The sequence below is a fragment of the Toxorhynchites rutilus genome, chromosome 2 (assembly GCF_029784135.1).
Source record: "Toxorhynchites rutilus septentrionalis strain SRP chromosome 2, ASM2978413v1, whole genome shotgun sequence".
NCBI classification, from domain to species: Eukaryota; Metazoa; Arthropoda; class Insecta; order Diptera; family Culicidae; genus Toxorhynchites; species Toxorhynchites rutilus.
Genome location: NC_073745.1, coordinates 264,944,412 through 264,971,306, shown reverse-complemented (window position 1 = coordinate 264,971,306; position 26,895 = coordinate 264,944,412). Strand labels below are relative to the sequence as shown.

Here is a 26,895-nt window from a genome sequence, read left to right as displayed (position 1 = left end):
CGAGAACGGTTAGTCTTGGAATAGTTATTTTCCATATAGTTTTCAACGTGGAATGTTCAGAATCCATATTCATGCTACTACAAAATACATATCGTTTTCAAAATTGTTTCAAATCGCAAAGTTTAAAAAAAAAATTACACGTTCCGAAGAGATTCATCAGTTTTTCCCGATTTTGTTTGCTGTATTCTAAAATTAAAAAAATTATAATTTATTCGATGAGTATAACATTTTGCTTAGTAAAACCTTTAAACACCAAAGCTATAATTTTTTTGAGATGACGAAAAAACATCTCGTTTGATAATTTATGCCACCTTGGTGCCCAACGATGGGATCATTCACTATACGGTTATTGACACATATTCAAACTCGTGCTAGGTCGATGTGATGATAAGCGTGTGAACTGATTAGCATTCGAATAGATTTGAAAATCCATTCTGAACCACAGCTTGCTAAAATCAGTAGAAAATTGTAAACAAAATTCAAGGAGTCAAGGGCAGAAGATTATTGTTCAGAGTTTAGGTAGTAGAATAGAAATGGTCTTGTTTGAAGTAAAATAGTCGGTTGCCGTTGCAGTTCGAGCCTGCAAGCAACACGTTTGTTTTTATTCGTACCTCCATACTTTTAAGTTGCAACTTGCAGTTAAAAATTCAATAATAAATGACGAAAAACCTCATCGAATAAATTATTCGACCTTGATGCTCATCGATGGGATTGTTCACTGTTTGATCATGATAACGAACTCAAATTCGAGCAATGTCGATGTGACACTAAACGGATGAATTGATTAGCATTCAAATGAGTTTGAAATTTAATACGATGCCCTCATCTGTTACAACTGACTGTGGTGAGTCGAGGAAATGCATCAAGTCCTAAAAAGTCAAGGGCATATGACTGTTGTGAAAATACCAGGAGTGAAATGGATTCATAGTTGAGTCGATGCATAAAGCGTGTGTCACATCAAATTGCATCACGGAAAAAACGCTGTAGAAATTTAATTTTTAGGAATTATATCTTCAGCTTTCGCTTATAATCAGATAAGAGTGTATAGATCACGTTGGCGATGCTTCACTGTCAATTTTTCGTAAATTTGGAAAAATGTCGTCGAACGAAAAAGAGCGTCGTGAATCAATCCTGCGCACTCATTTCGAGAATCCGGAGTTGTCACATCGGGACATCGGTAAGATGCTGGGAATCGTCCAATCCACGGTCAGCAGAGTACTAAAACGATACTTCGAGAACCTAACCATCGACCGGAAGGTGAAGAACGGCAAAAATGGATGCTCCGTCAGTGAAAAAGATCACAAGCGCGTAGTTAAGCAGTTTAGACGTGATCCGAGAAGTTCGGTCCGGGATGTCGCCAATAAGCTGAATTTGTCAAGTTCATTCGTCCAGCGGACCAAGCAGCGGGAGGGCCTGCGTACATACAAGGTTCAGAAGGCTCCTAACCGCGACGAAAGGCAAAACATGGTGGGGAAGACGCGAGCCCGGAAGCTGTACACCGAAATGCTGACGAAGCCGCATTGCCTGGTAATGGACGACGAAACCTACGTCAAATCGGCTGCCGGGCCTGTTGTTCTTCTCCGCAGAGGACAAATTCAGCGTTCCGGAGGAGATTCGCAAGCAGAAACTATCCAAGTTTGCCAAAAAGTACATGGTGTGGCAAGCGATCTGCTCTTGCGGAAAGCGGAGCGCCCCCTTCGTGATGACCGGCACGGTAAACGGGCAGGTTTACCTTAAGGAGTGCCTACAGTAGCGCTTACTACCACTATTGAAGCAGCACGAGGGCCCGACCATCTTCTGGCCGGATCTCGCTTCGTGCCACTATTCAAAGGACGTGTTGGAGTGGTACGAAGCCAACGAGGTCACCTTCGTGCCAAAGGAAATGAACCCGCCCAACGCGCCGGAGCTTCGCTCAATAGAGAAATATTGGGCGATTATGAAGCAGGCCCTCCGGAAGAACCCAAAAGTTGTCAAATCGGAGGCGGACTTCAAGAGTAAATGGATTTCTGTTCAATAAAAACTACAACCTGACGTTGTACAGAACCTTCTGGACGGGGTAAAGAGGAAGGTGTGAACATACGGGCTTGGGCTCGAAGTATGAATAAAAAGAAAATGCCAAAAGTTGTTTAAAAACTATTAAACAACTTTTGGCATTTTCTTTTTTTACTGTCTAAAATTTTCAAAAGGATCGGTCTACTGGGCGAATTTCTACAGCGTTTTTTCCGTGATGCAATTTGATGTGACACACCCTTTATTGTTTTTTTTATGCTTGTGAACATTGAAAATCTCTGTATGGCTTTGAAAGAAATTAGTTTTATTTGCATTTCCATCAATCAATTATCTTGGTTATTTTATTATTTGCTACTTTTTGTTACTTTAGACAAAACGCTGTAATTTGATGAACAAATGAACTTCATAAAAAAGAAAGCTAAAAATACTGAGTACTTTGTAGAATAAGTCGATTTCTGACCTTCGAAAATAAAATGACGATCTATAAAGCATTGATTGCTCCGAATGCACACGCAAATGCTACAAAACAAATCCACTGCAGGTTACAGCTAAAATGCAACTCATCATTTCTGATGATGTAATAATATACAATTTTCCAATCCTGATATACAGTTATGTCAAAACCACAAATAGAATTCCCCAATGATATGAGTCATCATTTTTTTGCGACTTGTAGAAGCTATCGACACTATGTACGAGTACGAGTACTGTAAATGAAATAACGTCTCATCAAAATTTTTTGTGCGATTCTTTGATTGTAATTATCGAAGATTGTATGTTTGATTCAATTAGTGTCCATGGTAAACAAAAAACTCACAGAAACAATAATTTAGGTTTTCGAGAACAGATTGTCCATAAAGAATACAACAATAATGTAATTGTATTGAAAGAGTACCGCGGCACGGAAATATTGACGACTAATTATCTGAATTTATGTCGCTTCTGAAACATAAATTCACTCCGATAGTATAATAAAAAGACAAGTCGATATCAAATGCTCACAAGCTGTAAATGTAAAATCCGGATCGCAGAATATTGCGCAAGCTGCAAAAAAACTCTATCAGCCGTCAACCTTCAAAACGGAATAAATCGTTTCGCGACATGATATAATGCCACATATTCCAACTGTACAATGACTGAAATGATGTCACCACAGAGAGCAAACCCGACCAACCAACCAATCAACCGGGGGTGTCCACACATCACGTCCGCCCACACACCTGAATAAGCACAACTTCCTTCACTTCACTTCCACCCACCACAAGTCGACGGCGCGGCGATCGTTCTGAGTCGCTATGTCGTATCCAGTTTTTGATTCATCGATTCACCTTTCGCGGTCTTTGTTGGTGTTAGCGAGCGCGTCACCATTACCAACCACCGGAAAGGAAACCGATTCTCGGCGCGGGATTGAGGGTGAAAAATGCTATCTGCGCGAGATGTGCTAATTAGTACGTAGAGAGAGGTGGCAATTTCGTTACATATTGACCCGTTATACGCGCGTTTCTGATCTGGCCCAATTAAACTCTACGCTCGAAAGGTAAAGAAAGCAAAATGCGCGTATTAATGGGAGGCGGTGTTCGAAGGAACTAAAACATGCCTCCGGTGGAACAGTGATTAAGTTGCGTACGAAGGTTTTACATAGTGCCGTTAACCATTCGAAGAGGCTAAATTTGCTGGATGCTAATTACCTTGCGGGTAAAAGCCTTATCCAGAGTGTGTAGCATGGTCGAAGTTTAGCTGAGGAACGAGCGGTTGAAGGTTTTTTTATGACTACTTTTACCCCCATTTCACAAACGGTGGAAAGGTTATCTAGCAAATGTGCGTAAACTTGTGTTCTTTTATCGAAATGCTTCGAAAAAAAGTTAGAACAGGAATGTTAGCCGTTTACAATTTGTTTCTCGATACCGGCAAATCTAGCATTCACCACATCAGCCTAAACAATTTCCGTTATGCCGTTTATGCCAGACATTTTACGATCAGTTCTTCTCTAGTACTATTAGTCCTTTTCAATAACTCGTCCTCAACTTGATATGATCATTCGCTTCATTGCTTGTACTAAGTTGAAGCATACAAATTTACAAGAAAAAACATCGGCTCGATCGAAAATTAGAAAATTATGATTGAAACCGATCTGAATATTGCTTTTTGTTGTTAAAAAAAATTATAAAAAATCCGAAACCTTTTTAAATTCTTAATGAAGTGCTGAATAACCATTTCTTTATTAAGCAACTATTCTTAACCCCTCTTTGCATGATTTCTTCTCTCTTGGTGAAATAAATCAAGGTCCAGACACGATCAACTTAAAGTAAACTTGTTCTTTTATATAATTTTGGGCATTCAATGTTATGATGGAAATTTTCACCATTATGCAAAGAAGGGTTCAGGGTTATCGTTGTCATTATGATTAAGTTTTATGCCAGAAATGCAGAAATTAATTCATCATTTTTACCTTTAATTGAATGTTGACTAAACAAGAGAGCGTCACTGTTTTTTAACGTGTGCTTCAATTAAACTCGGCACACTCGGTTTCGAGATTCTTTGTGTCAATATGCGTAACGAAAAAAAAATCTTTAAAACATGTTTTTTTATTGATAGCAGGATTAAAATTAAAGCTTTGTTCAGTTAGAATCGAGGTGCACTGCATATTTGACTACGGTGCTCCTACTGGTTGGATTTGGAGTATTTTGATATGAGATTGTTTGAAAAGCTCTCCTCTCTCGACATTTTGTTACGCTCCGTTCAGATTTGAAAAAATCGTGACAAAAGGAAGCCGAGAAAAGAAAATTTATTTTGAACATCCACATCGAATTTGGTCATGTTCAAAATCATTCAGTCATTGAATTTGGCTCAACTGCAAGTAGCGTCCTCAGACTTTTCTGTGAGCAGAAAATACCATTCGAATAAATCGAAATCCGCGTAGTAGTGGAACTTACAATCGGCAGCTGCGTTGGAAGGTATTTAGAATAGTGAAACCAAACCCAGGTCCTTCGTATGAAGATATTGAAGAAAACGAATCCAGGGGATTCTTCTGCGAAAAGGCTTACTTTACGCATTAGTGAACATCTAAACCGGATGTTGAAGCAGAACTTAGTGGCCAAATATGAGGTCGAAAATTGTATAGTAAGATTCTAAGAATGGTATCAATGATGTTTACTAATGGGCGACAAAATGTGTATGAGGATCAGAGTTGCCAACCTTCTAGTTTTTCCTGTATATTGCCAGTTTTTTTTAACATGCCAGCAAAACAGCCAAAGACCAAAAATCTCCAGTTTTTTTTTTAAATTTACAGTTTTATCCAGCTAATCGGACATTTTCAAGTTTTTTACTCCTTATTGTTAAGACTGCTTCCACGACTTGATTGAGGTTATCGAAACTGACTCAGAAACGTTTTACGAGACTGTGGTTGCCTGTTTTAATAGAGACGGAATACCATACAAGCAAGATATTCTTGTAGGATATTCTGCCGAAGGGGCTAATAACATAACCGGTACCGAGAAGTCATCAAGAGCGTATCTAGAAAAGTACTGCCCAAGTTCGTTCACACTAACATGTGTTTGCCATAGTATGGTTCTATGTGCAATATAAGCATGTAAACACATGCCTGATAGAATTGAGTAGCTGTGTAAGGATATCTACTCCTATCTTAGCTGTAATCCTTTACGATCTAGTAAGTTTGCTGATATTCAAACTCTCTTAGAGTTGAAACCGTTGGAAATGCTGCATCCATCAGCCACGCGGTGGATTTCATTAGAAAATGTTTTATTATACGTATATTGGAACGTTACGAACCGCTCCGAATTTATTTTGGATTTATTTTGAATGGTGATAAAGTAGAGAAAATCCGAGTAAGATCGATCTATGACGGTTTAAACAACCCTACGACGATCATTCGAGCATTTCAAGATTGTTCAGGACACTTTTGGATAACTTTTTTGAGACAGATATGAAAAATATAATCAATCTGAACAACGTGCAGTTCGATCAGGAAAATTATGTCAGTTTGGATAACGTCTATGTATGTGCCGCGATTGAATTGTTGATCAATGAATATTTGATCGCATGTAAAATCTTTCATTTAATTTCAATGATCCTTTGATTATCAGCATGACGAATATTGATCCAACTAATGTCACGAAAAGGAAACATATGTCAATTGTTCTCCTTCTACAAAATCTTCCGAATATTTTCGATCGAAATCGAAAAATTCAGGATATTGATAACGAGTTCGGAGAGATCCGAGACCTGGATTTTACTGACTTCACTGTAAACGAACGCAAGGATGCTAATTTCTTTTGGGGTGAAACTTTGTCACTGAACAGGAATGACAATCATTTTGCTTATCCTAAGTTGAATATTATTCCAATATTTCTGATTTTGCCGCATTACTCAGCAATCGTTGAACGATTGTTTTCAAAATACAATTTGAACAAAACAAAACTAACAAATAGAACAGGAACAAAAACTATGCGCGGAATACTAGCTTCCAAAATTATGTAGACATGTATAAAACAGTCAGCGTTAGTAATAATCACACAGAATGTAAAACAAAAGCATAATGTTAATAATGATCATAAACAGATTGAGAAAATTTAAAAATGCTACGGTACTTACGTATTAACGTCAACAAAGCGCAATTTTTTATGAGTTTATTTTTTTGCTATAAAAATTATTCTGAGGGTAAAGTAATAGGGTGGCGAAGCTCCCATTTAACGAGGATAAGGAACAGAGACGGCCCCAATTCATCGAGGTGACGCAATCCGAGTCGACCGCCGACTCGCTGTCAGAAGCGGCGGCCTCTCGCAAGCAAACCTGTTTCCCTAAATTGTAAACAATAAATTTCACTAAGGAAAAAATAAATTCATATTGAATAGAACGCTCCGGTGGCAAAAATACGTAAGTACCAATGCTACATAATGGCACTGTCACTGTATACCCTTATTTGTATTGTTTATATAAAAAAAATGAAAAAAAATTAAAAAAAAAATAATTCTTCCAGTTTTTTCCAGCTTTTTCAAAAATTTTGTTGGCATCTCTGATGAGGATAGACTTTGGGCAGTTTTCCGGGCAAAAGTTTTATGAGGCGACAGGTCAAGCAAACTTCCCCATAACAAATCTATGAAAAACATATTTATGATTAAAAATATATATTAATTTTAGCGAAATGGCAGTAAACCAGAATTAAACTAGTGATTCAATATAAAATGTTAGAGCATTGCTGTAAAAAGCGTATTAACACAGTTTAATTGATAAAAAGTACTGGCAACTACAGTTCAACCTGATTTTTTAATTTTTCTTGTGCGATATTATTATTTATGCGAAGCAGTTAGCAACTCAATATTAAAATCGCATAATATTTCAATTATTTCATTTTCTTCTCTGCGGAGCTTGACTCCCAGACATTCAAATCGTAATTCATACACATTTTTCGAGAAAAAATAGCGAAAGTAAATGAAGTTGCATACAAGGAAAAAATAAGAGCGATGAAAAAAAGGAACATTTCAATATTCTACCAGAGCACCCGTTACCTCTCCAGTGTCCACAAGCAACCTCAAAGTAAGTCACACAAAACTATATGAATTTCCTCATCAAATACAGGGTTTTTCAGATTGAACTCTCACACAAAAAAATCGACTCGCTCCTTATAATTTTTTTTTCGCTTACACTACAATCCCCACTTCGGGACGATAATATCCGGGTACTCGTTTAGTCTGATCGGATGTTTTTCGGTGTCAAGATGTACAATTTACAAGAACGTGTATTTTTAGTGAAATCGTATTACTCGAGCAACCGAAGCCTTAATGAAACTCTTATGGTAAGAATTTCAACATTTCTCGTCGTCGATTATTTCCTCTGGGGGTACGTGATGGACCGTTGCTATGTTAGTAAGCCACAAAATTTGGAGGAACTTAAAGAAGAAATAACTCGGATTTTCATCAGCATCGAAGTCGTAATGTTAGCGTTGTGCATGAAGAATGTTGTTCACCGTTTAATACGCGTTATCGAAAAAAGAGGTGGTCACATCGAAAATGTTCTAAAATAAGCTTTATTTTCGTTTTTTGAAATAAAAATCGGTTCATTGTTGCAGAAGTTATTAAAATTTGTTGCATGAACGTTGATTCTGAAAGACCCTGTACAATCAGTATCTCACGAACTTGCCTCGAAAAAACTAGATATAATTTGTTCAAGTTCGAATATGCAGCAATTTATGTACATTTTGTACTTTTAGTGGGCACCCAAGATGTATTTTTTATGAACATACTAGCTGACCCGGCAAACTTCGTCCCGCTCAAAATGTTTTGTTATCAATACCTTCAAACATTCACGTTTTCTTGCTAAGCGAACGTTCATTGGTCCAAACGCAGAACTTTTGATCGATTGATCTTCTAATTGACCCTTTACAATTTCCTTAAACTATAAATTTCACAAAATAATTCCTAGAACTTGTACCAAAATTCGTAATTGTAATATAAAATTATGTTCAGACATAATTCTCGTTCAAGATTTTTCAATCACTTGCAAATAACATGTTTCTCCCTTACATGGAATACATATTTGATACAGAAAATATACTCAAATTATGACATCTCAAATATAAAGATTGCTTCTTCGAGTTTTGTGCTTACCCCTTAGCTTGATTAGTTCTCGGGATATACAAAAAATTGTGTTTCATTTGTATGACAGCCTCCCCTTAAAGAGAGGAAAGGAGTGTCGCACCACAATAAAAACATTTCTTGCCCCTTAAAACCTCCATATGCCAAAATTGGCTCTGTTGAGTGCTGATGCCAATTTGGCACTAGAAGTGGACGCATCGGGCACCGCAATTGGAGCAGTCTTACACCAAATCACCGAGAAAGGAAATCAACCACTGGTATACTTCTCTCGAAAGCTGATCAACAGCAAATGAAAGTCCAGTACCTGCGATCGGGAGCTGTATGCGATGTACGAAGCGGTGAAGTATTTCAAAGACACTCTTACCGCTCGTGATTTCTGCATCTACACGGATCACAAGCCTCTTGTCACAGCTTTCCAACAGCGCCCCGAACGAGCCAGTCCTCCAGACGAACCCATCGACTTCGAACTGATGGCAAAGCAGCAGAGAGACGATCCCGAATTCAACGCACACCTATCCAATCCACCCACGAATACTAAGCTGATACTGAAAGCACTTCAATCTCCGTTATCGAAAATCCCGATGTATTGTGACATTTCTACTTCTGCTATTCGACCGTTTTTCGGAAGTAAATTGTCTAGAAGCTACACAACACATCTCATCCTGGTGTTTGTGCGACCACTCGTCTCGTGACGGATCGCTACGTCTGGCCCTCAGTGCGGCGCGATTGCAAAAGTTTTGCTACTCACTGCATCGCTTGCCAGAAATCGAAAATTCATCGGCACAATAAAACGCCTATCGTCCAAATCGCAACACCAGATGGAAGGTTTTCTCACATCCACATTGATCTGATCGGACCATTACCACCATCCGACGGACTCGCGTATTGTCTGACATTGATCGACAAGTTCACGCGATGGCCTGAAGTGATTCCGATTCCAAACATGACAGCAGTCACCGTAGCGCGAGCTTTTATCAACGGATGGATCGCGCGGTTTGGAGTTCCGACGAACGTCACCACTGACCTTGGAAGACAATTCGAGTCTGAGTTGTTCCATGAGCTAGTCAGAAACCTGGGTATCACCCACCTGAAGACAACACCGTATCATCCCCAAGCCAACGGGCAAATTGAACGGTGTCACCGACAACTTAAGGCCGCGATCATGTGTCACAATAATCCAAAGTGGACTGAATCATTGCCTATTGTGCTCCTCGGAATGAGAACCGCCATCAAGGAAGACCTGCATGCATCAGTAGCAGAAACAACATACGGACAAACTCCAACAAGCAACCATTCCAATGCATCTCTATTCCTGCAAAAAGAACTGAGCACCTGCAGCCACGTTTTTGTGAAGATTGGCGCCGTTAAACCTCCTCTGGAGCCACCATACAACGGACCGTTCCGAGTGCTTCGTCGGAAGAAGAAAGTATTCATCGTAGACATTAATGGAAAGAAATCACCAATCTCCATAGATCGACTGAAAGCAGCCTTCATCGAAGCCGACGAACAGCCATCGAAACAACCGAAGATACGAAGATAACACCGAACCACCGACATACCGAACCCGATCTGGCCGCCGCGTTATTATTCCCCAGAGGTATTGAAACCTAAGGGGGGAGTACTGTGGCGAAACACTCTGGTCACCCGATCATTATCACGAATCAGATAAACCACTGTCCACACATACACATACCCTTCAATGGAATTAACAATAGACACTCAGATCTCCACACAATTGTGAACCACATAAGCTGTAAATATAATTTTATAATTTAGTGTACAATAGACTATCGGACAGTCATTTACTCCCGAACCGAAATCGAGAAGTTCCCCAAAGGTTAGACACTCCAACCCATCCCCCCCCTCTAAGAGGGGGCTGCCATACAAATGAATCACAAATTTCTGCATTACTCGAGAATTAGTCGAACAAATGAAATGAAATTCTGGAATGTGGAGGTTTTAGGGTGCAATAAAGGAATCTATGGTGGTTAGATACTCCTCCCCAGTCTCTTAACCCTTTCGCTACGAGCGTCGTCTTTAGAGGACATGAAATTCATACTGCTCTTCGATCACACCAGCACGATGTGCATACTTTTCGGCGCAGTGCTCTGTACAGGGGTAGCACTTCGGCGGAGCACACTGTCGTAATGAACGGGTTATGGGGAAGGGGGGGCTGGTTCTGTCATACAAATGAAACACAAATTTCTGCATTACTTGAGAGTTAATCAAGCAAATAAAACCAAATTTGGCATGTAACGTAACGGAGAAACATGTCATTTGTAAGTGGTTGATAAATCTTGAACGAGAATTATGTCTGAAAATTATCTGATATTATATTAGGCTGTCAAAAAAGTCCTGCGGTATTTCCGCGAGGTGTCGTTGTAAGCGCGTAGTTCTAGTTGTATTCATTGTATCGACTCATACTATAGCTTGTTGGAAAGGTATTTTTGCGCGCTATAATATAGTCCTTGACAGTGTTTTGTTTGGTTAAGTCGTTCGTGAGTTATAGTGTCGCAAATATGGAGCAAAATAAAGAGAAAATCCGACATATTTTACAGTACTACTATGACAAAGGCAAAAATGCATCTCAAGCTGCCAATAAAATTTGTGCAGTTTATGGACTCGATACAGTTTCCATTTCCACCGCACAACGATGGTTTCAACGTTTTCATACTGGTGTAGAGGTCGTCGAAGATGCGCCACGCTCCGGAAGGCCTGTCGTCGAAAATTGCGACAAAATCGCTGAATTAGCCGAGAAAGACCGGCATAGTAGCAGCCGTAGCATCGGCCAAGAGCTGGGGATAAGTCATCAAACCGTTATTAACCATTTGAAGAAGCTTGGATTCACAAAGAAGTTCGATGTATGGGTGCCACACACGTTGACGCAAAAAAACATCTTTGACCGTATCGACGCATGTGAATCGCTGCTGAATCGCAACAAAATCGACTCGTTTCTGAAGCGGATGGTGACTGGCGATGAAAAGTGGGTCACTTACGACAACGTGAAGCGCAAACGGTCGTGGTCGAAGCCCGCTGAAGCGGCTCAGACGGTGGCCAAGCCCTCATTAACGGCCAGGAAGGTTCTGCTGTGTGTTTGGTGGGATTGTCAAGGAATAATCTATTATGAGCTGCTTCCCTATGGCCAAACGCTTAATTCGGACCTGTACTGCCAACAACTGGACCGCTTGAAGGTAGCACTTATGAAGAAGAGGCCATCTTTGATAAACAGAGGCCGCATTGTCTTCCATCAGGACAACGCCAGGCCACACACTTCGTTGGTGACGCGCCAGAAGCTCCGGGAGCTCGGATGGGAGGTTCTTTTGCATCCGCCATATAGTCCGGACCTTGCACCAAGTGACTACCACCTGTTTTTGTCCATGGCGAACGAGCTAGGTAGTCAGAAGTTAGCCACAAAAGAGGCCTGTGTAAATTGGCTATCCGAGTTTTTTGCCAATAAGGAAGCGAGCTTCTATAACAGGGGTATTATGAAGTTGGCATCTCGTTGGGAACAAGTCACCGAACAAAACGGCGCATTTTTGACTTAAAACAGATGATTGTAACTAATATTATGAACAAATGAAAATTCAAAAAAAATACCGCAGGACTTTTTTGACAGCCTAATATGTCGAGTTTTGGTAGAAGTACTAGTAGTTTTATCGTAAAAGGTAATCAGGTAGATTAGAAGATCAATCAATAAATAATTCTGCGATTGGATCAATGAACAGCGCTTAGTAAGAAAACGTGGATGTGATAACAAAAATAAATTTTGGGCGGGACGAAGTTAGCGGGTCTTATATTTATAGGCCTGAATCGAATGCTCCACTGGAAAATATTTAGCTTCATTCAAGAACTGAACGTTGTGGCTTGACGATTTTGGATCCAAAGATAAATCGTTTAACAAAAAAGGCACACTCCTTTACAATTTTCTGATTAGTACAAGTATTCCATGTTCCCGAATGAGACTCGAGCAAATTGCTATCAATAGTATATCGCCAAAAGCTTTGATAAAAAGATTGTTTTAGGTTGAATTTTCTTGTTCTGAATTTTGAAAATATTCATCAAATGTAATTATCCTAGATGCTGTTCGCATCCATTTCTAATGTTGATTAACCACAGAAAATAATAAAGAAAAGCTGAATGGTGAAAATTTCTTGCCTTATTAACCTACTTATGTGTTCAGCTTGTTGAAAATTTACAATTTCGCTTTAATTTGATTTTGTTTGTGCAATCAAAACACCTCACATAATTTGTTATAAGACAATGAATAATTATTCCAGATAATTATCGTGATCTGGGTCAAAAATCACGAGCAGATTCCATTTCTCCGAACGGAACGGCAGCATCGACGGACGGCCGGAATTAATTATCGAGCACCGCCACACTCTGAAGACGCACCGCTGAATGAACTTGCTAATTGGTCCAATAAAACACAGTCTCATACCCCCTCCGGCCTGAGAATTCATGAATTGAATCTGGATTGACCTTGATCTCACGGGTACCCGACGTTGCTGCTACTAGAACCGTTGTTTGGCCGACCTTTCCCACCCCATTTATTGGCCCCCACCAGAGCTGACAGAGAGACAGTAAATTTAACTCAATGACCCCTTTCCAGCATTATCCCCGGCCGCTGATGGATTGGGCGCTACAAATTTGAACCGTTTAAAACTAACTTTGAGTGGTGGAACTGCAACGAATTTCGACAGCCTTCGACCTCCCCCGTGACTGAACCGAGGAGGATGAGAAGCATATCAAAAAGGCATCACGCGCTGTCTATCAGATTTAGAATAACCGAAAACATTCCCAGAGAGGTTTTTTTCTTCGCTTCGAAGCCGTTAGAGTTGCTGTACTTCACGTATCGTTCTTTCGTTCATTTTTGTTTTAAAGGCGGCGAAACAAGTTGGCCCCCCATATTGGTCTATGAGTGAGCGTGCGTGTGTGTCAGCTGATCCGAGCAGCGCTTAAAGGATGAGAAGAAGTAGACTGCACTTAACCAGTCAATTTGCACACAATTAGTGGGAGCGAAGCTCCAAAGGGTCGATTAGAGGTTCTGTTAGTTTCTCATAATTACTAGATGAACCATTTTCTTAAGTGTAGCCTAAAGGGCTACAGAAAACAATCTTCCAAAATATTTCATCTGCCCCGCCCAATCTAGGTCATCTTTTGTAGCCGTGAATTTGCTTGGATCATGATGGTTGGAGCCGGATAGTTATGCGGGTAAGTCACGTCCCTCTTCGGGGATCTCCAACTGTGTAACATCGAATGAATGAATGGGAGGTGAGATTTCGAGGTTTGAATGACCCACATTCTAATAATTCCAATTAATTTTTGTATGGGAAATTTGACGAACATTGTTTTTCACCGGAACTGATGTTTTATTACACGAAATCAGATATGAGACTGGTTATGGCTCCCATTCCCGCCCCAAACAGAACAGCGCGCCTCGCCCGCTCCGCTCCAATTAAGAATCGGCGCCGGTTGTAGTGGCACACATATCAAGTGACAAATAACACTATCGAAGCCTAAATCATCTTCCCCGTTGGCCGCCGCGCCGGAAACGAATTCTTCGCATAAACATGGCATCGGAAACCTACTTTCTGTTCGCAGAACTCCGTTCCCGAGCTTCCCGTACGAATGTGTCCCGTGCTATGTGTCGAAAACAACGGGATGGAGAGGATGTGGAGCGCGCAAGAAACTATGCGATAAAGGGAGAAGCGCGTAACCTCATTTTCACCTGGGCGTGTGTGTATGTGTGCTGCGGTGGGCTCTCTCCCCGCACTCCGTCGTACACCACGCCGAACACATCAACATCTCGTCGGCAAGAAATAGAGCTGCACTTCTTCTGTAGCTACAACAACTTTTACGAGCTTCGGCGGGATCACTATCCGGTATTGTTGGTTGGTTGGGATGAGGAGGGAAGATCTTGGGCTTTTTTTTTTGTTTGTTTTGTTTGTGCGAACGACGAAACGTCAGAGTTGAACCGTTTCGTAGTGGAAAATATAATTGCTCTATTTTCGCCAAGATCTTTTCCAAAAGGGAAGGCAGTATTTGATGTGCTGTAAAATTATATTCGTTCACAAGGGAAGCAGCAGTTGTTCCGGCGTTCCAATTATGAGCTGTGACATTTTTTTTTATCTGGAACGACCCGCTCATTAGCTCCGATAAATTGGGCCACTTGTGCGAAGCTCAACAGACATTCGAGACAAATTATAAACAAATCGGATCAGGCACTGAAGACTGATTTCAAAATTTTTGAGGAATCACTATTGGAATGAATGTTAAAAAACTTAGGCTCATCCAATCATGGTTCGATGTTTAGTCGCATGTAATGGAGTATAATTACTGAACTTTAACCAAAATTTATAGCTCACCATTTATAGTATAGAAACTCAGAAGTTTTTGTTGGCCGTGAATGTGTAAGTTCATCACATCTAATGGAACTTGAATATTTATTTTCAAGTGCTTCCTGAACAAGCTGAAACAAATCAAATGAGGGGCTTAGAATGAAAGGGGTGTAAGTGATTTGATCGATTTCTCTACATCGACTCTCTTTGGGTCATAACTAAGCTGCAAATACATTCCCAGCTGTATTTACCAATGTGGAAAATAGGTCGGAACCTCATCTATCGGATTCTATAGCAAACTAAAATTGGATAGTTTTTGCAGTTGAGTTATTAACTAAATAAAAAGTTGATGAAGAGAAATCGATCAAGTCACTTACACCCCTTGCATGCTGAGCCCCTCAAATCTGACTCAATTTTTTGAGTGATATTGCCAAGAACAGTTTGAATATGACATTTTAACTTTATTTTGTTTACGTTTCAATTTTGATTATTTTCTCAAATCATGAAGCATATTGAAAATTAATTTTCATTCAAACATGTCTTGTAAACATTTCCAAACATCTATAATAAAGTTCAAAAAAGTGAAAATTCAGTTCATCTTTCTTTTTCTTAAACATAAAACATAAAAAAAACAATACACTTCTTGCCCTTCTACCTTCAGCTGCGTTTATAATTTAGAATCTTTACTTGTCGATGGCAAACATTTATGAAAAATATGTGGAAATTATTTCAATGCAATTTTGACGTAGAACTACGTCTTTCAGGAAGGGTGCCGAATCAGAAAACAGGTCACGTTTTTATGAAATAAAGTTAAGGTTAATAACTATTTTCACTGTGAACGGATTCTCATGATTTGCATACCAATCGAATCGGAAATACTCTAAGATTTTATACATTACAATTCGCTAATCGCTAAACGGTTCAAATTCATGAAAACTGGAAGAATTTCATTTTTCCCATATATTTGTTCTGCCGATTTGTGTGCTAACCCTGCCCGTATTTCGAATGCTTATAACTCGAACTTTTCCAAGTTTTCATTGGCCCGATTCACGGTTTCCCCAACACAGACTTCAAAATCGATGTACCTCTGGAAATTCGCTTTGCTAATATACATGCAAGTCGGGGGTATTTTTGGTCCCATCGAGCTGTGTTTCCCTATCACGGACTTCAAAATCAATGTGCCTGGGGGAATCCGCCTTGTCAAAGAATACAAGTCTGGGGTATTTTTGTCCCACTAAGCTGTGTTTCCCTAACACGCACTTCAAAATGAATGCGTCTGGGGAAATCCGCGTTGGAAATACATGCAAGTCGGAGATATTTTTTGGTGTTGAGTACTTTTGTACTCGCTTGCGTTGTACATACCGGAATATGTTTCCCTAAAACGTACTTTTAAACTGCGGTTCGAAAACTACGTAAACATGAGATGTGCAATAATTTCAGAGGGAAATAAAAAATAGAATGATCGTTTGACAATTTTTCCGTTCACATATTTTTGTAGTCCTAGGCATCATATCAAACGTGAAAGGACGTTCATGAAATTTACTTGTAACGAAGAAGATAATCTGATATATTTTAAAATAATATTCGAAGCGGTAAAAAGGTGGATTGCATAACATAATTGGGTAGTTCTACGTCGAATGCGAATGCGAATATGCGGTCGTGTCCTAGATACAACCCCTTACAACTTTTTTTTATAAAACTTTATAAAATTTACTGGCAACTGGGACCATCTCGAGAAAATGACGTTGGTTTCAAAGCAAACAAATCGTCTACCCATTATCGCATTTGTTCAACATTCTGGGAGCAATCTGCTGCATCGATCTGAACAAGTAGTAATCATGAGGCGAAATGTTAGGTGAAAACGCAGGGTTTAATTTGCCTTTCCCGCTGTGTCAGTGTTTCCGTACGGACTTCCCAGTATGTCTTGACTTGAGTAATTTGCTCAAAGTGCTTCTGACGTTCAACGATGGAAAAACGTTAGAAATTTATCGGTTCCAAATTTTAGCAAATTTAAGGCTACCGGCGTGACTTGTTATTAATATTAAAATAATCACATCTATACCACTGTTTACAAGTTATATGAAATAGAACTCATAGCATGAAAACTTATTTGTGAGAATTTTCTTCAGATCAAAGTAGTGCAAAAACACCAAGTCCACCAATCTATCGCGTTCCATTCTTCACAAACGAAACTGATCTTTTATTGGCATGCCATATACGAGTATATTACACAAACGCTATACCAGCATTTGAGAGTCGTGTCATTTTATGATATTTTTAGGCTCATTTAATGTAATAAATCGGGATGACAAAACATGTGCTAAAAATTAGCTTTGGGTGTAGTCTTTGATTCCATGAATTTTCATCGTTACGGAAAGTCAACGTCAATGAATGTTATACAGTGGTAGACATTCGTTTAGCCGCACCCTATTTGTCCTCAATATTTTTAAAAATAAGTCATTCTTTGTACAGTCTTGCTCATAAAAGACGATTATTATTTATTTTCATCGAATTCATTCTAAAAAAAGTATAAATTTACTTTTTGTTTTGTAAATAATTCAAATATGTGGAATCAGGGTGGACATTCGTTTAGCCGCATCCTAAAATTTCAATAAAAGAAAATTTGTGGGGCAAATTTCGAATCCAATCGGTAGCAAATATTTAGTATGTCCACCTCCATTTCGGATCACTTTGAAAACTCGATTTGGCATCGAGTCAGATAGCTTTTAAAGTGTTGCCATATTGATTATAGCCCAACATTCCTGAATTACTGCCTTGAGACTAGAAATGTTGTCAAATTGTTATCCGTTTGCATAGACCTTTTCGGCCAAGATTCTCCATAGGTTCTCTATGGGATTGTAATCGACTGCCAACAGGTCATTCAAGAAGCGGATTGTCCTTCTCGGCAAACCATGCCTTCGATTGCTTGAAAACGTGGATCTATGCATAATTCTGCTGAAAAAACAACATCCTCGGTAGCGTTATTCTCAATATGGCCAATCAAAACGTCCTCCAGTAATAGAAGATAACTTTTCGGAGTTCATTCGGGTGAAAATGTAACAAATGGGAAGCTTGCTGTGATAGGAAACGGATCCCCGCACTGTCAAACTTCCGCCCCCAAAGTTTCGCTTCGATCTCTCGACATGCCGTTGACTTAAATTGTACCAATAGCAACTAAACAGTCCGGACCATCCAATTGAACTTTTTTCGCCGGAAAATACAACATTTCTCCATTCTTGTTTCCGTTTCATGTATTGCCGGGCGAAAATGAGATGGTTCTGCTTATGGGTGGCGGTCAGTTTAGGCTTCCCTTGAGGTTTCTTCCACAGGATGTTTGATGACTCGTTCAAGATGCGCGCAATATGCCTCTTCGTTACTGGAACAACCGATTCTGCCTTAATGTATGAGCAGGACATCGTTTCTTAGTTGCTTCGTGTCTTATTCGACCTTTAAGACGCAAATTAACTTTGGTGTTCCCATTTGTTGGTCGTTATATCCCATATTTCAGGCACTATCTAAAGAAATTCCGTACCACTTTCTCAGATCGTCCAATTTTGGTTACGATCGAGCGATTAGAAAACTTTTGTTCACTGAATATCTTTATTATTTTCGTCCCTCTTCCGTCAATAGAATACCTTTCGCCATTCCTTTGAATTCTACGTAAATCACTAATCTGACCAACTTCTTACGTTGCACATCTAATATTTATCTTGTAAATTGAACATTCTCAAGTATTTTTTCAGAAAACACAGATAAAGGCTTGGTGATTATGCGAAAACTCGATTTTTATGCCCTGCGGCTAAACGTATGTCTCGGGAAAAAACGACGTTTGAATGTTTATATCCACCGAAGCCGCCTTGTGTGTGTGTGTGTGATTGTGACGCACGACCTTCCAATAAAATTGACTTAAATATATTATCACTACAGCAAATAAGTATTCCGATAAAAAGAACATTCCTAGTTGTTTTGTAAGTGTTTCAAGTTTTTTTTTCAAGTGCGGCTAAACGAATGTCTATCACTGTAGTCGACAAAATGTATATTGGTACACGCAAACTAACGTTGGCAGAAAACATTCCATCTTCGGCAGAAAAAAGTTGTATCAAAAAAAAGTCCAAAAGATGTCAACGGGGATCGAGCCAAGGCCGGCTAGAATGCAAGGCTGTTTTACACAACCATGCTAACCACACAGTTGTCGGTGCTGTTGCATAAATGCGTGATAATATTACACCTCATTATAAAATGAAGTTGGAAAGTGTTTTCACGAGTAAAATGGAGAGCATAAACGTGAATCTGTATCTTTCTCTGTCTGTCGTTTGTTTCGCTCGCTCATATTGCTCTTATATTGCTATAATATATATAATAAACAAATGAACAAATGATCAGTATGGGGGATTAGCGCATTTTTTCTAATTTGTTTAAAATTAATTTTGGGTGCAGTAGCAAATATAAAGCATGAAATAATAACAAATTTGTAATTTGGACGAGTCGAACACGAACCCTCCCATCTAACATTTGCTGGCGGAACCTAAGTTATGGTTCTAATAGAGACAAAATTTTTTATTCCTTTAAAACAAGTTAAGAAGTAACAAGGTTATTTGCGGATACGTCGAAATTTCATAGATAACTTTTTAGTATAAAAAGTTCCAAGGACTCTGAAAAGGTTTAATGGCTTGCGTGGTTTTGTAGCATCATTCCGAGAAGCAACGATTCTATCTTGCCTTTGCGAGAACAATACACTAATTGGTCATATATCGCAATTTGTTTCTTTATATCATAGCACGCATTACACTGAGTATTCAGCGAGAGGCATCATCCGTGCATCGCCATTCAACAAGCATCAAACACGCGTCTAACAGATGCACACAGTTGCAGCGATAAAAATTAAACATCGCGATAATGACCGTTTATGAAAAATCGTTTCTCGACTCTCGGTCAAAACCGTCAACAAAGCTAGGAGCTTGTGTCGAATGTATCGAAGATGTGCTATTCCCATGTACAGAAAATGTACAAGTTCTAAGTTTCGCGCAACGAAAACAAGCAACACACTCAAAGCCAAACACTGATGGCTAGAAGCGACCTATAATCATTTGCACTCTTCTCTTTTTTCGCCTGCTTTGCTATGACTCTCATTGTTGTTTTTTCAAGTGAAATATTCTCTTTTCGCTACCCCCCTTCGTTGTTTCTATTCTAGCGGCTGCATAAATTGCCCGTTGTTGACAGCTCTGTTCGCGAAAGCACATAAATGGACAAAACAAATGTGTGGGGAAATGGGAATGCTTCCAATTTTTATCAATTTAAACCATATACAGACTATGGGATTGTATTATATAGCATATAAAACAAGTCTTAGAAAATTTCCGATTCGATTGGTATGCAAATCTTAAAAATCCGTTCGCAACAAAAATAGTTATTAACGTTAACTTTATTTCATAAAAACGTGACCTGTTTTCTGATTTGGCACCCTTAATGTAAGACGTAGTCCTACGTCAAAGAAAGGATTTATTCAGCAAAGCTATAATAATCTGATTTAGGAACCTCCATCCCCATTTACAACACACTAGACAGTCGAATTTCACAAGTTTGTCTTGAGGCGATTTTTTCAGCGGCAAAATAAATAGCCAAGGACAGGAGTTTTAGAGGCGAATGAACTGCAAAGCTTAAAGCGTCTCTAATACAAACAAGGAAGGCATAGCACTCATCCAACCAAGCTCCAACCGAGGAGTATCTCACGAAGCGCTGTAGAGGTGTGCGATCTGTTGTTGTCCTGGTGGACACCTCTCCTGTTAGCCAAAAATGGTCGTTTCTTGGCAATGGTTAGTTTCAAATTTTGTTGGAAAAAGAAATTCGGATTTTGTTACACACACATCAAATTCTAGCTGTCTTCGTTCGTACATAAACATAGCATAAAAACAACAGAAATATAAATCAACATGAAAAGCAAAAGAGACAACGAGATACGAGCGCGGTTAAGAAACGATGTATATAAACACGGTATATGAACACGGTGCAATAACGATGTCCGAACCATAAAGTGAATGGTGCTGACAGCAAAAAATTTCATTTATGTTTCGGTACGTGTTCATTCGCCAGAGCACATGTGTATACAAGGAGGGAGAGTTCAATTTTAGTGCGAAAAACTTTGTGCAATCAGCCCCACACTGCATTCTGAAGACTGATCAATATCTTTATTTCGCAGTGGAAAAAAGAGTCGAAAAACGCAGCAAAAACTGCGGCTGAGATTCACCATTTGCTCTATCGAAATTACTAAAACTGTATTGAACTATCAAGGGGATGTTCTACATACAGAAATGTGTATGTTCAAGGTCAATATTGATAAAACCGACCCGAATATGAGTTCAGACATGAGGTATCTGCAACTAGTTTATGAACAAATGATCTGAATCTGAAATCAGTGTCTAGAATCAACAACTAGAAATCTCTCAAATGTAAATGAAGTGCCAACGTCTAGGGCTACTTTGAATAGTTCAGCTTTTCAAAGTTTCCCAACAAAAATACTTTTTGAATTTATAAAAAAAAACTTTCGGCGAAATTTCGGAAATCAGAATTAATCAAAAACAACAAAAAGTTCCAAGAGTCGTACGGAAGTGATTCATAGCTACAGAAATCTTTACTTTATAAGCATTATAACCATCACAGACAACGGTCATTATTCGTTATCACAATTCAGCAAAGGTTGCGCTGATTTCATGTTGAAAATCGTTTGTTTTTTATAAAAGGGAAGAGGGGGTCAATTTCACATCGCCATCCATATTAAAAGATTATGGCTTAGAGATGAACCAGCCTTTGGCTGAAAATCTGTTTAATAAAGAAAGAAAAAAAAATTATGGCTGATCACTTTTTTCTAGGGTCAAAAATAATGCGATCTATCGGAAAGCAAATAATTCGCCGGAATAAACTGTCCATTTTTCTCGATTTCATCAATTGAATGTTTCGAAGCTGCAAAGCGATGGTGCAGTGTCTTCCGTTAGAATTCTAAGAATGAAACAATTCTGAAGCCTTACTAGTGTACTTTTGAAGGCACTAGCACCGCATACAAGTCATATCCTAGCTTCTGGAAGTGTAAAATCATACCGTGGAAACTCCATGAGGAAATCGATTCGCTTGAAGGATCGCTGGAGGAATTCCTTAACTCTTAAAAGCATGATTTAATGCATTTTAGCGCCAAAGCGTGTATTTGGAAGTGTTGCGTCGAGCTGTCAAATTTTGACAGTTAAAAAAGTGAGCTGCCATATCATGAAAGTTTGCGTTCAAAAACTAAGATAGATATTTCTAGCACCTATTAAAAGTAAAAAACACTGTGTTTGAATTACCGTTTAGAAATTATGTAAGGAAGAAAACACTGATGTACATATACATCATCATGCATTGAGGGGTTGAATATCATCAGAACGACGTTGTATCTCGAAGAAGGAAAGTACAAAATTATCAACGTAAAAAAATCCGTCTATGGCTCTCTAGTGCTTAAACCAAAAATGACTTCGTTTAGAAGTTCGCTCGAGTGGCTTTTTCTGTTATTAATTAAGGCTTGTTGAGTAAAATAATAATATATACTCAAATAATTCATAGTTTTAGTCGAATAACAGCTTCGCCAAAATAACTATTCCTTATGTTTAGTTCAATTGATGTTGAAAAGTATCAAAAAAAGTCCTTCTCCTGAACAAACAACCATTTTGTATCACCATATGGACATTTTTGAAAAATTCTTAATGAATTCAGCTCATATTCAGTATAGAGGCTATATACAAAGTCACATCAAGCAAGTGCAAATCTAAACTTTATAATCTAAATCTAGAACAGAAATCTGTATCCGAATTCGTGAATTCGAACTGTGTACTCTTAATTCGAATTGAGTATCTTGAATTTATAATCTGAATCTGGATTATTAAATCTGAATGGGAACTTGTATTTCGTATGTAATGTCTAAATTTGAATTTCAAAATCTTGAACTTAAATTTACATCTGGATCTTGATCTTCGATATGAGCTCGGAAACTATATCTAGGATCTGGATGGAGTCTGAAGCTTGGAAGAATATTTGATATCGTATATCGGAAATAAAATGGTAAGCCTTAATCCATAATTTGGCTTTAAATCTAGGTCTGAAATCCCCATTTGGTAACACAAACCTGCTGTTATGAGTCTGGAGTCAATAACACTGATCTAGACCTGGATCAGATTTTTGTTTTATTTAGATGCCGATTTTCGAGCACTGAAATCGGTTATATGGAATCTGGATATAAAATCTGAGTGTAGAGTCTAAAAATTTAAATCTGATTGTGGAATATTCAATCTGGCATTTGGATTGTAACTCTGAAAACTACAATTTGGAGAAAGAAACTTGAAAACTTCGTGATAAAAAAATTCAGTTTTAGATTTGGTTTCAATTGCAGATTCGTTATTTCAATTTCATTCCAAATGAAAGATTTTTTTTTTTTATTTTAGACACTGTTTTTGGATTCAGATCACATTCATATACCATATTCATATTGAAGACTCGCTCATTCCTCACGGTACAACGGTGCTGCCGCAACAACGCTCCTGTGCTAGTTTAAGTCAGTTTTGGCAGCTCCGATAAAGTATGCATTCAAAAACAAAATGTTACTACAAAATGATTGAATATTCGTTGTAATCTAGAATGTAAACAAATCTAGATACCACCTGTTGACTATTACCATTTCAGATGTTTCTATTATTTTATTATTCGAGATTTAGTAATGAATTAAATTATTTGAACTGAATTGAATATCAATAAGATGGAGACTCCATGAATTCCATTCCATGATTCAAACTATTATGAGATGAGATGAAATGAAATGGAGATGAAAGAAATGAGCGCCATTGTGGCAGCCATTTGTGGCTTCTTTTCACCTTCACCTTAAGGTTCGTGGATTGAGAAGTACATATTTAGAGATGGAATGTTGGCTTCTTCATTTCATTCTAATCCGACTCTAGGCGTGTTATTTGGTATCGTAGTTTCATTTTGAAATATTTCCCAAAAATATAGTAAAATTAGAAAATCGAATTGTCCAGTCTCTTTTATATTAGTCTATTTAACACTCCTATACTCGCGCATTGGTCTGTCAGACCGAGAAATCAATAATTCGTTCATTTCTCAGAAAATATCAACACGACGACTTTGCGATTCTCTCTAGCTTCGTTATTCGTCGTTCGTCATCGTTTAGCGTATCGCATGTGTTGGTACAAAGGGGACGTGTGTCACTTTTTTAACACTTTCGGTCTGACACACCGACGCGAGTATAGGAGTAACTTTTTTGGACAAGTGCCTTTTTTCATATTCTAGAATATTGTTGAATGAAATGTATAAATTAACGTTAGTGGCGTGGAATTCTTATTACATATAATGCATAAGATCATTACCGGACTATTCTTATTTGATTTCAGTCCCTTTTGTAACTGGATTGAACGGATCCATATATTAACTATTCGTAGATATATTCGTCGTTAGATTCATACGTTCAAAGGCAAAATATAAATGTTTGACTTTCGTATAGTTATTCGCTAAATATAATGGTCATACATATACACACTTGTGAAAGAATTTCACTTGTGGAATAATTGTAAACAGTTAACTATAAACTAATCGGTGGCTTATGGTAGTTTTTAACAGTTACAGTTTCGGGGATATTTTATTTATAATGGACAATATCGATAAGAAAACAATAAAAAGAAAAGGAAGTTCCTAGAATCCTTTTATATCATCTTTTTATGCTCCATCTAAAAAAGGCATTAATTCTTAGTTTACCAAGAAAACAGAGAAAAAGAATATTAGAAATATGCTAACTTCATATTCCAGAACCTTTATCATCTGGTAATTATCTAGAAGTTCGTTATACATCCTTCTCTTCGATAAAAGACTCGAAAAACACGCAACAACTGCATGAAATGTAAAAAAATATGTTTGTTTCGAGCATGCAGTTATGCTATGTTCTGATTCTTACTCCAATAAAACCACAATCGATTAATACGTTTTTATGTTATTTTATAGCTCTATATACTTCCATGAATTATATTCAGTTGCTTACTTTCAATTAATAAGAGTGAAAAATTCGAATTTCGTTATTTGTGTTGGAGTATCAAAAATTACTCTATTTTGAGGAGGCTGAATTAGATTGACTATTAAAACATAATAAAGACGAAGAAAACATATTTTTTGGAGTTTTTTCATTCAATCATACCCTCTTCTTCAAAAAAATGCCAATAAAGCCTGAAAAATACACAATGGCAACATTACAGAGAAGTTCAATTTTCGGTCTGTGACACCGTGCGCGAGTATACGTGTTATGATTTTGCACGCGAGTACAGGAGGGTTAAATGACATGAGAGAAAATTTGCGGTGGAGCGAACTACTTCACAGAAACGAAAATCCTCTGATATAAAGAGCTCATTTTAATTAACCTCCAAATATCAAGGCACCGTATTGTACTGGTGGTATTTGACACATGAATACATGCGTATTGATATGATTATCCCGTCTCTCATCGTACGAATATGCTAAACCGAGACAATGGTTCTGTACCCAGTTGACTGTTCGAATTTCCCACTCAACGAGTAATGAATAAGTGTTAACAGTATCACAAAAAAAAAAACCTGATAGCCAACATAATAATTTGGCTACCCTCAGATCATTTCCTCAAACCGGTTCACGGTAGATAGGACAACAGTTCAAGACTGTCTTGCCGCCTGTCGTGATGTGAAGCTCAATAATCGGGTCTCATGTACCATTACATACATGTATCAACGTTGGTTTTCTGTCCTGGCAGTTGGAAGTTGGCAGACTGCTGTCATTAGCGCACTTCGTCCAGATCAAAGAAAAAGGGGCATTAAATTGCCATCAGTCAGCGCGAGTTAAAGGAGCAAAGTGGTGTGTTTGTGGCGCTGCTGCAGCCTCGGTGCAGCAAAAAATAACCTGCACAACTGCAGCGAGTTTTCTGTGCCAACAACAAAACGTTTACTTTTTAACTGGGAGATAAAGCATAACTGGGTTGCAAAAACCGCTGGTCTCACAGGGTACTTACTTTCAGGCCTTTTGCGAAAGTTATGCAATTCGGCTAGGAATCGATGTCCGCCGATCTGCTAATGGGTAGCGTGTTGTGCACGACTCAGTCCTAGTGTCGATGTCAGCAGTCGGTCGTAAATCCTTATGATTCGTACGTTCTCAATACCACTGCAAACGATAGCACTCTTGCAGGAACCACTATCACAAAAAAAACTCTTCTGCGGTATCAAATTAGCACTCTATTCCAACTTCACCTAACAATGCCAATTTTCATTCTTCCATCACACTGTAAATAAAAATAAAACCAAAAAACAGATGGGAATCTGCACTTGCAATGATCCGAACCAATTCCTGCTGATTATTAGCACTAAAAATTCTGCGGAACTATCTTCACATTCGCCATTCGAATATCCCAATCACTTCTGTTTCAGTTTGACATGATCAACAAGTAGCAAAAAAAACCAAGAAACGCACGATAACGACAGTAAACAAAGCCTTCGTTAGAATCGAGAGGAGATGGGGGAAAGACAGATAAGACACATTTCCACGGCGAATGGGTGCTAGAATACACACGGGCTACGACTTTACAAGGATTTTCACGCGAAACTTACATCAACTGCCACTATGAAACAAAAAGCCACATACGAATCAAACCGAAGCGCGAAGCATACTGAATCGAGCCGTTCCGAGTGGAGCGAGTGGAAGCGCGCTTAGTCGGTGACTTCAACTCGGCCACAGACAGGAATACCTTGAATATCTTGTCTCGGTTATTATTTTCGCTGCTGCCCGGCCAACCACAATTCCTCTCCGTTGCGCTGTTTGTTGCTTTTGAGCTGTTCGAACAGGTTTTTCTTCGTGTGTGTTGTGAGTGTGCTTCGCGCGGAGAGGCTGTGTGT

At 38.6% G+C, this 26,895-nt stretch overlaps 1 protein-coding gene across 1 annotated transcript in view; it reads right to left on the bottom strand.

The window, feature by feature from the left end:
• Positions 1 to 26,752, bottom strand: part of LOC129769028 (cuticlin-4) — a 149,246-nt gene extending 122,494 nt beyond the window's left edge. The window contains exons 1-2 of the mRNA XM_055771023.1: positions 26,611 to 26,752; positions 26,019 to 26,285 (exon numbers count right to left, since the gene is read on the bottom strand). The gene's annotated coding sequence lies outside the window, so the exon portion shown is untranslated. The remainder of the gene's footprint in view (positions 1 to 26,018; positions 26,286 to 26,610) is intronic.
• Between the last annotated feature and the right edge of the window lie 143 nt (positions 26,753 to 26,895).